The sequence below is a fragment of the Dromaius novaehollandiae genome, chromosome 2 (genome assembly GCF_036370855.1).
Source record: "Dromaius novaehollandiae isolate bDroNov1 chromosome 2, bDroNov1.hap1, whole genome shotgun sequence".
Classification (NCBI taxonomy): Eukaryota; Metazoa; Chordata; class Aves; order Casuariiformes; family Dromaiidae; genus Dromaius; species Dromaius novaehollandiae.
This window is the reverse complement of record NC_088099.1, coordinates 58822137-58835928: the sequence shown is the minus strand read 5'-3', so window position 1 is coordinate 58835928 and position 13792 is coordinate 58822137. Positions and strand designations below refer to the sequence as shown.

General features: G+C 42.6%; 1 protein-coding gene across 1 annotated transcript in view; it reads right to left on the bottom strand.

The window, feature by feature from the left end:
• VOPP1 (VOPP1 WW domain binding protein) overlaps positions 1-13792 on the bottom strand; it is a 68727-nt gene that overhangs the window by 8592 nt on the left and 46343 nt on the right. The window lies entirely within an intron of this gene.

Here is a 13792-nt window from a genome sequence, read left to right as displayed (position 1 = left end):
TACAGCACCAGCCTTTGAAAGTACAAGGTACAGTTTCACTAAAACTAAAGCCAGCACATATGCTAACAGCAATGTCTGAACAATTTCTATGGTAACGGCCATTTCCCACACCAATGAAACATGCTACATGTTTAGTAGAAAAAGGATAGAGGTAACAGAAACTACAGTATGCGACAGACTTAGATGAACACAGTCAGATTCAGATTCACAAAGCAAAAGAAAAGAGAGGGTTATCACAACCAGATCAATCTTTTTTAAGGGTGTTTACTTCAGTATGCTCAATGCCCACCTTTAATTAAGCATCCGGTTTTGGAAAACTTGCCCAACTGCTTAATTGTGCTCCCATATTTGTATACAAAGTTTTTTTAAAAAAATCAATTGGTTAACTGTACAGACAATTACACATTTACATGCCTGGTTAACAAGCCTGCACTCACAAAATGTGTCAAGTCACACAGGCTTCAGCCTCTAATTGGGGTCAGAGGAAGATGCTCAACGGATAACAATCAGCTGTTTTGCAAGGGAAAACAGTGTGCACCCTTCTGTTGACAAGAAGGCAGGATTTCTTTAATTAAGCCAGAGCATCTGATCAGCAGGGCAAGGTCCATTGATATATTCATGCATGAGTGAAACACCAAATGTGAAAACGCCCACTGGGCTGCCCTGTAACCCAGGAGTCTCCCAATCTCCAACCTTTCTTCTTTAAAGCTTGCCAGGAGCCTAACAACTGCTCATGTGGGAGCTTCCCTCTGGGAAAGGCAGGGAAGGAGTTCCTGGCTTCACGAGGGGACTGCTCCCTGGTAGCCCTTCTTGAGGCAACCAAGGCCAGAAAAAAGAAGGATTTCAGGCACGTCAGCATTTTTTCCTCTCTCCTTCTCCATGCTGGCCCTTCACCATCCAGCTCCACCTACCCCTCACCATGTCCTGGGACAGGGAGCTGATGCACCGGGCAGGTGTCTGGACCCTGCTCTACTGTCCAACTTGAAAGCCCCAAAGTCCTCTCCCAGATCAAGCCCCAAGAGCTTAACTTTTATTAGACTCCAACTAAAATACAGAGCCTATGGAGAATATGCATATTCCCTCCCTCCCCTTCTCTTGCCTTGCTTATTTTGCATGTTTTCTCTAGTGTGAGAGGGGATGGGGGAAAGCTATTTTAAAATACCTAATTCTGGTCATTCAAACCATCAAAATTAAAACAGTATCTCTACGATGAGTGCAGTACCTGAATTTACTTTTTATTTTTAATCTTTAAATAGCCTCGGCTTTAAGTCAGCCGCATTTTTAAAGCCTCAGTGGGTTAGCTTTTCTGTCTACAAAGGAGGACTAAAGTACGAACTGCAAGACAGAAAGGCTCAACTGATGAACGCTTTGGAAGCTCTTGGGACCACTGCATGGGAAACAAACAGGTCATCAAACAGAAGCCTTGTCTACACAGACGATTGCACTTTAACATGGCTGTAAATGAAGATGTAAAGATTGAGCAGTCTCTCTCTCTAGGGCTCTGTTTAGAGAAGTTCCATTTTACAGTAGCTGCTGAGCATCGAGGGGCAGCTCATCTAAGGCTAACGACTGCACCTCCTGGGTGAACCGTGGTAGCTCAGCCAGTGTCATGACTCAGAAGGAAATCCCTGTGAGATCTCATATTAGAAACATTTTCACTTTCTACCCCTAGTATTAAACGGGAGCTTAAACTTGCTCTGTGTATGCATTCTGCATGTGTATGTGTATACAGGAGCCCTGAGTCAAGGATGATACCATGATAACAACGTGCTAACTGTTTTTATTTTCCACCAGTAGTGCCAAAAAAGCCTGGAAGAACAAATGGCTGATTTCCTGATACTTCTGTTAGGGTACTGTGGAAGCTTTGCTAGTCTTTTGTTCTCATTTGAACAAAAAACAACACTGAACTTCAGCCAACATCGATCCTAATTACAACAAAATTAACTTACTTACACAGGCCGTATTTATTAGTGGGCAAAAGAAGACAATAAAATCAGCTTATTAAGGGAGCAATATACAAGCTGAAGCATAATCTATCTTTGATGCACTCTCTCTTACTTCCTGACAATAAACCCAGCAGAATCAAGACCTTGGTTCAGAAAAAAACAATTAAGCACACATACATATATTTACTGAACTGATTATACATGTTCTAAAAAGTTACACTTCTGTGTTGGCTCTGCTTAATGCAGAAGCACTGTTCTACCTGCTGTTGCGCCCAGTATCAGAGAACCTTCCCCATGTCAATCCCAACAGCTACCCTACACAGTCCCCCTGAAACGTCTGGCTACTTCACATTCAGGTTGGAAACCTTGCTTTGGGCAGGTTTATCTGAGGAAGAGTTGTTTGAAATCAAAAAAACCAAAACAAAACTTTGCCGGGTTTTGTTTTTGTCTTTCTTCAGTTGGACATGGCAGTTACTAAAATTGATCTGTATTGGATTGAGCTCACCTCCTACAAAAGACTATTCTAAAGCCAATTTCCCTCTTTCACACATTAATGCTGATCCCAGGATCTGCATTTCCCTAGGGCAATGGCTGTGGCTGCTTGCTTCACAGAACAAAATTTCATCCATGATGCAGGATAAGGCATGATTCATTAGTTGCTTTGCTAATCTGCAACCTCATCATTATCACTTTTAAAAACTGTCCACAATGTGATTTACGATTTAGCAGGTAGAGCTTTTCATTCATAGTTCATGGGAGTTAAATGAATGCACCTACATGTCCAACGACATGTACTGCTAGCACACCAAAGCACTGCTGTGTCAGAGACCAGAGCTGCACTGTGCGCCACATCACGGCCAGAAGTCAAACCCAGCAATGCTTTTTGTACAGGTCCTCACTTGAATCCTGAAGCTGAACTTCTTTCCTTAACGGACAAGCAAAGCACAAAGTATCAGATGGAGGGTATGAGATATGACCCCCATTAAAAAGAAAAAAGTACTTATATGTGTTCTGTGGGTAACAACTGCTCAATGAAACAGGCCAGAAGCACTTTTCCATTTATGCTTGCACCTACACAGTTGAACAAGTCCCTTCTTAGCAGACTTGCCGCAGGAAAGAACTGCATCTAAAAATAAATTCCCTGATTGGTACTTGCTGGAAACTGGAGAAGTTAAAGAGATAAAGCAAAGATTACAGTCTCCAGTAGACTGTATAGCAGTAGCGGTCTGACAGTGCTCTCCATCCTCACCCAGCATGGGTATTTCCTATCAATACTGTCCGTGTGGATTGCAGACTGCAGTATTCTTAGTTTTCCCCTCCGGACTGTTTACATCATATGTACCAAAACCTGATTTAACATTTAAGATATCTGATCAACAATGTCTTTTGGAAGAGTGAAACAAAAAATAAATTATTAATCCACACAAAAGTGGCAGAAATGCTGCTGTAGACTCAGGGACAGAGGGAGGAGGGAGGAGAAGAAAAACCCTAAACAACCAAAACGCCTTCTGAAACAGTAAACTGCACAATTTCTAACCAGTGTCCTGTGGACAAGCCTAATTTTCATTCCCCAAAAGACTGCATGCCATTGATAGGTGAAATGATTGCTGCATGTACGCGTTAAGATCTACGGTGCAAATTGGGATTCACTGAATACAAGAAGCACCAGCAGTTTTCAAAGTATGTGTGTGTGCAGAGGGCAGGAAGTTATTAAGTTTAAAGAAAGGGGAAGTTAGCAATAGAATGAAACTAAGAACAGAAGAGAAAGATTTTGGGGAAATGGCTAGGAGCATCTATGAAACAAGCTCCCAGATGGAGCTAACAAAATCCCAGCTGCCATCCTAAAACCATCATGGACAAAACACTAGGAAACAGACCACAAGCGCTGGCAAAGGAACTGGAAGGGCCAAGCCCCTGAGCCTGGGTCACCTCCAGGCAGACTCTGCAGTCACACCACTGTCACTGAGCCCTTGAAGCCAAAAGGCTCAGGTCTGTTACTACTAAACAGATGAAGGCAGACAGCTAAGTGTATGTGTGTGTGTGAACAGGTGTGTACTGATTTGCTTAAAGGACAAAAAAAAAAAGAAGGGAAAAAAATTACATTAAAAAAGAAAAACCAAACGAGATTTAATCTGCTTGCAACTCAGCTGCCTGTATGCAGTTATGCTAAATAGAGATGAGCCATGGAACAAAAAGAAAAACAAAGCAGGCAAACATCACAGAGTGACTAGCAAAAAAAAAATGCTGATCAAGGTTAGAGGCTTGGATGTGCTGCGAATGAGGAGTAAGGCCACTGAACTCAACAGGAGTACTCTGCTATAAAAATCCGAATTAGACTTTAACAATAAGGATGAGGAAAGAGGATCAATAGAAGGTATACTGAATAACTAAAAGAGACGGAATTATTCTTCTACAAAGTTTTTTCATCACTGATTAGTTCATTTCAGGCCATTCTGGATGTTTACTCACTGCATTTTTGTCTCTCAATAAAAAGTAGTTTTTGAAGGAAAGCCACTGCCTATACTGCTATGCAAGGAAAGATCCAGTTCACCTGGGACATGCGGAAGACAACCAGACAAGTGGAGGAGCTTAACAGTATCGGCATCGTGGAGAAGTTATCCTAAGGAATCCATTTTGCTACAGCAGCCCACATGGACTTGAACACGGAAATTGCAGGGTACACACAGCAATGCAGAGTCTGGTTATGCCGTCAGGTGTCCCACCTAAGTAACTCCGTTAGTGGCGAGTCTCACAGTGGTTTAATCTCTTTCCAGAAAGATGCCACAAAACAAAGGCTGTATCCCTCCCCTGGCATTGACTGAATGCCGAGGAGCAGTATCACGGGCAGGGTCTTTGGCTGGTGGAGCAAAGCAATAGGCAACATCATCTTTCTAGTGTCAGTTTTGGAGCTGGTTGCAGCTCCCAGGTATGACTGCCTACATGGCCCGATTTTCAGGAGGTACATGATTCTGTTGTGGTTTTCTGCAGTCACAGCTTCCCAGAGCCCAAAACTGTCCAGTTTGAGCATGCTTACACACACGCTCCACACAAGCATATCACAGATAAGATACCTTTGACTAAGAACGATCTATTTAATGGCTTTCATCTTACCATATGTAGTCTAATCCTGAGGAAAGGAGAATCAGGATCTCTAAGGGCTCACAGAAGCTTATTGCAATTACATCTACATTCATGCAAAGGTGTGCGCCTCTTCTGGTGAATTTTAGGGGCCCAGAAATCAAAAGAGATTGAAAATCATGGGTTCAGTAGATAAGAGCAACAGTCTGGATACACCTCTGTCAGTAATCAGCTTTGCCTGGGCAAGTCATCTCTGTTTCTATTCTTTTCTTATAAATGGCAAAGGTCTTCTTTCAACACATGCAAGAAGAATGCCTTATAAAACAGAGCCCTGGTTTTGGCTACTGTAGCAGACTTAATTAAATATATGCAATGAATATAACTGCTTCATAGCTGAATGCAGCTGTGACCTCAGTGGAACATCTGTACCTGAAAGTAAAACAATATCTCTGATACCCAGGAGAGCACTAGGGGTAAGTTACCCAGGTACTTGATAAATCAACCAGCTCATAATCACCTCAGAAAGCATGAGACAAAGAGGAGGAAAGAGGTTTTCAGGTCAATATTTCTACAGAGTAGAAACAACAGACAGATAAAAATGATATTTGCTCAAATTAGATTCCCCTCTGCTTTGACACAACTAAAATCCCCCACAATGAGACAAGATATTTGGTTCATGTCCTCCAGGCAAATATGAAAAATAAGAGCAGGCAACAGCTGAAAGAGGGATTATTTCTCAATTATCCTTTGGGGGAAGAGCCTCTTAGCCCTGTGCAAGAACTCAGAATATGCTAAATCCTCCCCTACTTCTGATGAGATGAGAAGTATTTGCTCAGCCGCTCCTATCAAACCAACCACTCTACGAACCTTCTGCTGCCCAACAGCTTGCCATGTCCCCAGCCTTCTCTCCCTGACCTCAGAAGGAGGGCCACTCTACAGAGCAATTCTCCTTGTTGTCCGTAAACACAGCAAGTCTCACCACACGCCTTTTTGGCCTGCACACATCCATCTGGAAATTTTCTCTGGCCCTCCTGCAGCAAAACCTAGCAAGCATTGTTCTTGTTTGGGCTGTGTCCATTGGTGGCAGCATTTGGCACCTTAAATAGCCATTTCTTAACATAGACTGTGGACCTGTATTTAAAAGAATAGAGCAGAGAAACAGCCTAATTTAAGGCTCTGGCATAAGAAAGACATACATAATCTGTACTGCAACAGTTTTTGATTTTCTGGAGGTGGGAGTGTAAATTTCTCACTCCAGCAGGGATGGGGACTTCTAGTTAATCATCAGGCCCCTTATTAAACACACCATTAGTTCTTTGTATCTCAAACTGCTCCCAGTGGGCGAGCAGTCCTACTGCATCTAATAGTTTATCTGCCTTGGGAGATTACGAGCAGTCTGCTGGCAGGGGGCGATGGGTGTCCATGAAATTGCCATCTGCCTGCATTTAACACACTAATGCACATGAAGTTTTTTTTCTTTGCCAAGCCACCACAGGACCAAACACAGAGGAGGATACGGGTACTAAGGGCCAAAATTTAGGTGCCATCAAGTCTTGCAAACCTTTCATTTGGGGTCTCCTATCCAAGCAAGTGCTCCCTGTTCCAGTTCACTGGAGCTCAGACCAGGTACAAACCTTCCTGTCCCACTAACAGGAGGACAGAAGAAACTGCTCCTCAGCCTTGCAGGGTCGGGTTCTCGCCCAGGATGTGGAAGAGTCAACGGTCAGACGAATATTTCAAGTCCAACAGCTCCAACAGGAAAAACTAAGGCTCACTCATGACAAGCCACCACCGCGGTTACTGCACCCTCCGGAAATGAGATGTCTGGCCTGCGTTCTCTACTTATCATTGAGCAGGCAGAGGAGGAACTGATACCAGGTGCTCATCTCCCAGAGGAGTACTTCACTGAATGAGAGAGGCTGCCCCCTTTTCCTCCTTCCTCTCCATTTTCAGAATAAGCTGCCTATGCTTGGCCAGCCCCCAACTCTGAAATAGTTCAGAGCTTCAAAGCTAAAATTAGGTCACTTGCCTGCCTGATCCCCTGCAAAGGCTGTGACCTTAAACTCTTCTCCCCTCTCAGGATTCACTCTTAGCAAGTTCAGATGCCTGTTAATTTGGTGGCCTAGCTCTCCATGGCACCTGGGAACCTGATTCATGAGAGAAAATTCAGCTGGGTGGAAAGACATTTAACAGTTTGGTGTTCACAACAGTAAGGACTATAACATCAACAGATCCATCAACATCAAGGGAATCTAGTCTCTTACTCAAAATAACAAATATACCACCTTAATAGCATAGAACATTGAATTGATATTTTGTATATTTTGTGATATTTTGTACCATTATGGTTTAAGACCATACAAAATTAAGTGATGGCGGTGGGGTTTTTTGTTGCCTTTTTATACAGATGGTCTGATAATTACTGCTGTCTTCCTTCAAGATACAAACTCTGTACTTATGTTCTTGAGTTGAACTACAAATGCAAACAAGCCCTTCCTGTAGCTGGTTCCAGCTAAATTGGTGGCCCTGGCCTGAATCCAGGTCTCTGTTTTTGCACTGTGCCAGGCACTCAAAAGATCTGGAATCATGCAAAACTATTACACCGGGTCCCCTCTCCCTCCCATGCTGGTTTCAAATCAAACGGAAGAATAAATCAACAGCTAGATTACTGCCCTAAGCACACACCTGCTGACATTTCATGCAGCTGTAATTGTAATTGGAAAGCTAAGTGTATCATCAGGAAAGCCAACTTAATTAAAAGCAGTAAACATAACAGGATGTGGAGCACACAAAGTAACTCCCATAATGCAACAAGCCCAATACCTAGATTGTGGGTTTTTCCAAGTCTCTTGTATATGATTTTGACAAAAGAACTGTTTTCTAAGCTACCTGAGTAACAATGAGAGAGAAATGCTTTTCTATTGTTTTCAGCTGGAACATTTTTCATGTTCTTGGTAACATGCAAAAATATTGTTATGGACAGACTACCAAGCAAATATCTCATTGAGGGCTTACACTCAAAACTCAAATGAGTATGACCGCCCGATAAATACAACAAAATTTAATCAGTGGCCATACGCAGAGTCAAAATGAAGGGCGGGGGGGAGAGGAGGAAAAAAAAAAAGCCTTTCACACATGAAAGCTATTTCAAAAGCCATTAAAAAGCACAGAAATAGAATACAACCAGCATTCTTCTTCAACACAAGGAAAACAATGGACTGTTCAAATGTACTGCAGGAATGTATTTTTGCTAATATTTTCACATTCAAAACTTATATTTTAGGTTAACACTACAGTTCTCATTCTAAATGAAAAATACACAGATTTAAGCAACATAAAACAGATGAGTACATGTGCAACTGGCAGCTACATGCAGTAAACTATTATCTATGGCAGAAACATATTTGCCTAGAAATACAGCACTTCTGTCAGAACATGTTTTTAACACTAATTCAAGTCCTGTTTCAGGAAGCAAGGTTTATAAGAGATTACAAGATTGTGTTCCCCTGTTTTTCTGCTGTTCTTCACATATTTGTTAGCAGCAATGATCACTTTCTTCCGGAGACGTTTCTTTCTGGAGGTCTTTCACATAACAGTACATCAGTAACGTGAAACAGCATACCTGAACAGGGAACCCATGACTGAGCTCCAGTGCAAAAAAGCAGTACACAGGAGGTGAAAGCAGGAACAGGTTGCAAAGGAAGAATTTAGAAACCTAGCACCCACAGGAAGGGTGATATAAGGAAAGCCAAAACTCACCTAGAACTGACACTTGCAAGAGATGTCAAGGGCAATAAGAATAGCTTCTACCACTCCACTAACAGCAGCAAAGAAACAAGGAAAACACAGGCCTGCTGCTGAGCGGGCTGAGTGATCTAGTGACAGCGCACATAGATAAGGCTGAGATACTCAATGTCTCTTTCCCTCAGTTTTCACTAGCAAAGTCTCCCAAGCCTCTGTGCTTAGAGGCAGGGTTCAAGGAGGAGAAGAAATTACCAGCAGAGGATGATGACTCAGTTACGGATGCAATTTAACCCACACAGGTCTAGAGAAGCAGATGGGCTCCATTCAAGGCTGCCTGAGAGTTAGCCAGTGTCATAGCAAGGCCACTTTTTAGCATCTCTGAAAAGTCATGGAGATGGGGGAGGCCCCAATTACCAGAAAAGGTAAATGTTGCACCGATCTTCCAAAAAGGTCAAAAGGATGATCTGGAGAACTGTAAGCCAGTCAGACTCACTTTGGTCACTAGAAAAATCAAGCAGTGAGTCCTCCTGAAACACATTTCTGGGCAAATGAAGGAGGAAAATTCACTGGGAACATCTGGCATGGATTCACCAAGCATAAATCATACCTGACGAACCTGATGGCCTTCTACGATAAAGTCTGTGGACAAACAGAAGAACAGTGGATGTCGTTTACTTCAGCTTTAGCATGGCTTTCAACACTGTCTCCCATAGTATTCCCACAGTTAATGCCCAAGTTAGGATGTTACAGTCTGGATAGGTAGACAAGTAGAAAACACTGGGGCTCAGAGGGCAGGAGTTAATGGGTCATATGCTACCTGGAAGCCAGTAGACCCAGTAGAGTACCACGGGGGTCTGGACCTGTCCTATTCAACATCTTTATCAATGACCTGGAAGTAATAACAGAGCACTCATCAAGTTTGCAGATGGCACCAAATGGGGAGGACCACTCAATAAGCTTACAGGCAGGGCTGCCACTCACAGGGACCTGTATCGTTGGAGGAATGGCCTTACAGGAACCTCATTAAACTGAGCACAGACAAATGCAAAGTCTTGCATGTAGGAAGGAAAAATCCCTTGTAGGCTGTGGAACGGCTCTGCTGAAAAGGCCATGCAGGTCTTGGTAAACAGCAAGCTGAGCATGAACCAGCAGTATGCCATGGCAGCAATAAAGGCCAACAGCATTCTGGGTTGTATCAACAGAAGCATAGCCAGTAGATCAAGGGAAGTGACTATCCCTCTTTAGTGAGCCCTTGTCAGACCACATCTAAAATGTTGTGTCTGGTTTTGGAGCCCTCAATAGAAGGAAAGACACAATAAGCTGGAGTGACTTTAGCGGAGGGCCACCAAGTTGGTTGGGGGCTGGAGCACTTGCCCTGTGAGCAGAGGCTGAAGGAACAAGGCTTGCTTAGTCTGGAGAAGAGACAGCCTCAGAGGGACCCAACAGCAGCCTGCCAGTACCTAGGAGGAGGTTATTGAGAAAAAGAAGCCAGGCTCTTCACAGTGGTGCAGGATAGGAGGATGACAGAGAATGCATATAAACTGACACAAAAGAAGTTCTGAATCAATAAATGGAAAAACTTTTCTACCATAAGAAAGTCAGGCAGTGGAGCAGGTTGCCCAGGGAAGCATCACCTCCTTCCTTGGAGGTCTTCAAGACCCAACTGGATAAAGCCCTGAACAATCTGGGCTGACCCCACAGCTGACCCTGCTTTGAGCAGGAGGTTAGACCGGAAACCTCCCGAAGTCCCTTCCCATCTGAATTATTCTGATTCTATAATCAGTTACTTTCTTTTCCTCACTACTACTCTTCAGGGTGTCACATCATCAAAAGCATCAATATACCATAACCCAATAGGATTATCTGAAATAATGTTAATCAAATACTGGATGACATCAAAATTCCCTTCTCTCTCTAGGCCAATCCCTTCACTGGGACCCAGTGACATCAGTGGCAGTATGTGCCTTAGTACTTAGCTACCATCACATCTGAGCATTTAATGAAGTGATAAATTCCAGATGCTAGAACCTGCATGTTTGTAATCCTCTCCTTTCCTCTCCAGACTCTGTGGCATGTTCTATAAAGCAGCGAAAGTGTTTTGAGTATGAATGCTAACAACAAGGGGAAAAATAAACAGAAAAGGCCCATGGGATTGGTCAGTCATCCCTGGAACATACTTCTCTCTGCAATAAAAGATGCATTCACAATCATTCTAATCAAAATGCTCCCCATCAATAAAATATAAAGCAGCCTTCCATCTACGATTCATTCCCAATTCAGAAGTGAAAAAACAATAAAAGTCTTTCTTAAATGCTACTGTCGTCTGTATACTTAGGAGAAGGTTTTGCAGCCAAACATATTCACTGTGTTCTGTGTCGTTATCCTCTGTAGCAGGTAAGAGAATTACCCTGACTGTCCCACTACCAACTGTCAGCACTTCAGGCCCATCTAGAACAAGACTGAGCTAGTTTATTTAACTAAGTGTAGAACGATGATCCGTGTAAAGGATCAGAATTAAGTCTGTCCAGACAGCTTTAATTCTGAACGGCTTTCTGTGTATCCATACAAGGAAAAGTATGATCTAACTCTTTAAGCAAAGTCAGGGATAAGCCGACTCTCTGCTTTTCCAAAGGACAAGAATTAGAACCCAATGACTAATTCCTTCCTCAATTTAATTTTGTTTGCTTCTTTTTCCAGGCCACAGAAAAATAAGTGCTTTGCTGAAGCAGGAGTAAAGTACCAGACTGACAGTATCGCATGACTCAGAAAACTAGTACATGGAGAAGTGACTGGTTTGGTTGGTGGAATAATTTAAGAACACTCCTAGTAATTTTCTGTATGAACAGTGGAACACTAATGTCTCTCTAAAATCCACAGCAAGCTTTCATGATGGCTTCTGGGCTCAAATACACTGCATCTTAAGCTAATGGATTAACAAGGCAGAGGTAGAAAAGTTAGGAAAATGATCAATTCCTTAGTCTAGCCTTAAGAAATAGAATTATACTTAGAAGAAACATGCTTGAATTAAGCCAAAGTTTACTGCTGATTTATGAAGGCTAGAACAGTTAAGTCCACTAGAAAAACAGAAAAAGCTGTCTAATTACTTGGACAGGGAGAGAGATGATCAGTTCCATAATGACAGAGATCTCCAACCTTTGCCTTAGCTGTTAGTATAAGAAGCATAACCAACACATTTCAAGAAAGCTTTGAGCGACATCTCTAACAGCCTTTTCTTTTTAAAATAGTTACAGTAAAAGACACATTGAATCAAAAACTAAGTCAATCAAGTCACACAAAAAAGGAATAGTCCTTTCCCTGAAAATGCTGTCCCTCAATCTAGCTGGATTTCCTTATTTCAGCACACGGATTTCTTATCCCATGCTGCTCTTGATTAGCAGATACAGTCTTATCTCTGTCTCTGGGTAGCCGCAGTAGATCCTTTACAGGCAAGATTAGCTCAGCTATTCTGCCTTTAAACTTTTGATAAAAGGTAATACAGATTTTATGTGACAGTCCAGTTTGGGTTTATGTTACTTTCAGCAATTTAAAGAGAATCAGCTGTTACACAACACCTTCTAGGAGTAGGTGCCTAATCAGAAAAGATAAGGCAAATGGACATGCCAGTCCAGGGAGGCCTTGCTCTGTGTATGCCATACTGTATCTGTGAATAGACACAGGACTTCATGTTCCTGGACTGACATGCCAATCTACTTGTTATAAAACAAAGTGCCTCCAAGAGAGCGCATACTGTCAGCCTGGGACTGAAATCACAGAGAGGATCATTAAGGAGGATTACATTGCTGAATTTTATAATAGTCTGCAAGGAGGGTCTCAAGACCAAAGGCCAAACTACATATATTAATGGGATGGGAAAAAACCCTGTTAGAAAACCAGTGAAAACATAATGGAATCTATTATGTACTTGAGTGACTAAATATATTTGCTTCTTGTGGACTTGCTGCTCCAGAAAGTGACAGGACAAAATATAGCCCGTTTACTACGGCACATTCCAGATCTAGATTTGCAAAGAGGAAATGCTTTCAGGCTGAAGTTACATATTATGCCTTCAGATGATTCAACATCTAACCATATGCTAATGAAGGAGATCCTATTCATGCCTCTCTCTTCCCCCACAATATGCATATTACTGCCTCCCTCCCACTTCACCAGTGCTTGCACTCACTAAAAACTGTATCATGCTGATTCAACACTCTGACTTGAAAGTGCTAAAACGAACAACTTTCTGTGGGACAGCAAGTTGAATGAATTCAGTGAAGGGTCAGACAAGTGCCAAAGTGATGGGACTAAGATAGAGGAAGGGAGAAGCAGGACAATTGCAGACTCCTGGACTGGCTTGTCAATGACCTAGACCTTCACCCTAGAAAACATTCAGACTTGCGTTGTGCCTCTCCTCTGCCATATAGGTGTGGTGAGACAGTGCAGGTAGGAACCAGCTAGGGGTCCTGACCAACAGGAACCGAAATTGCAGAAGTAGTGCAGCAGGAAACTCCAGCCACTGCAGATATCAATGAACTTCCCACAGTTTTGGCTCAGTCCCCCTTTAGAGGCACTGAGCTCTTACAGGCTCAAACAGCCTCTCTCCCCTCCCTTCCATTTTTCTTCGCTTGTCACCCCACCTACCTTCATACCTCACCTACCCTTTAAGCTTTATCCTCTCCAAATCCTTCTTGCCTTTCTTTAGTGCTTCTTTCCCACTTAAACTCACAATTGTAATAATAATAACAGCATTAACATGACACTCAGCAGCACCACAATAATCATTGAGCACACACACCACAACCCATGCCCCTTCCTTCTTCCATCAACCTAGGCTGTCCGGCAGATTGGCAATTGCTATGCATTCATGCAACGTCTTGGATAACAGAGTACTGTAGTAACTATCATACCAACATAATCACTAGTAATGGTCTTCTGGTTGACCTGATGTAGTCAATATACACCAGTTTTCCCCTCCATATTAAAAAAAAAACTCTCCCAAACCAAGCAATTTTTTTTTTAAACAA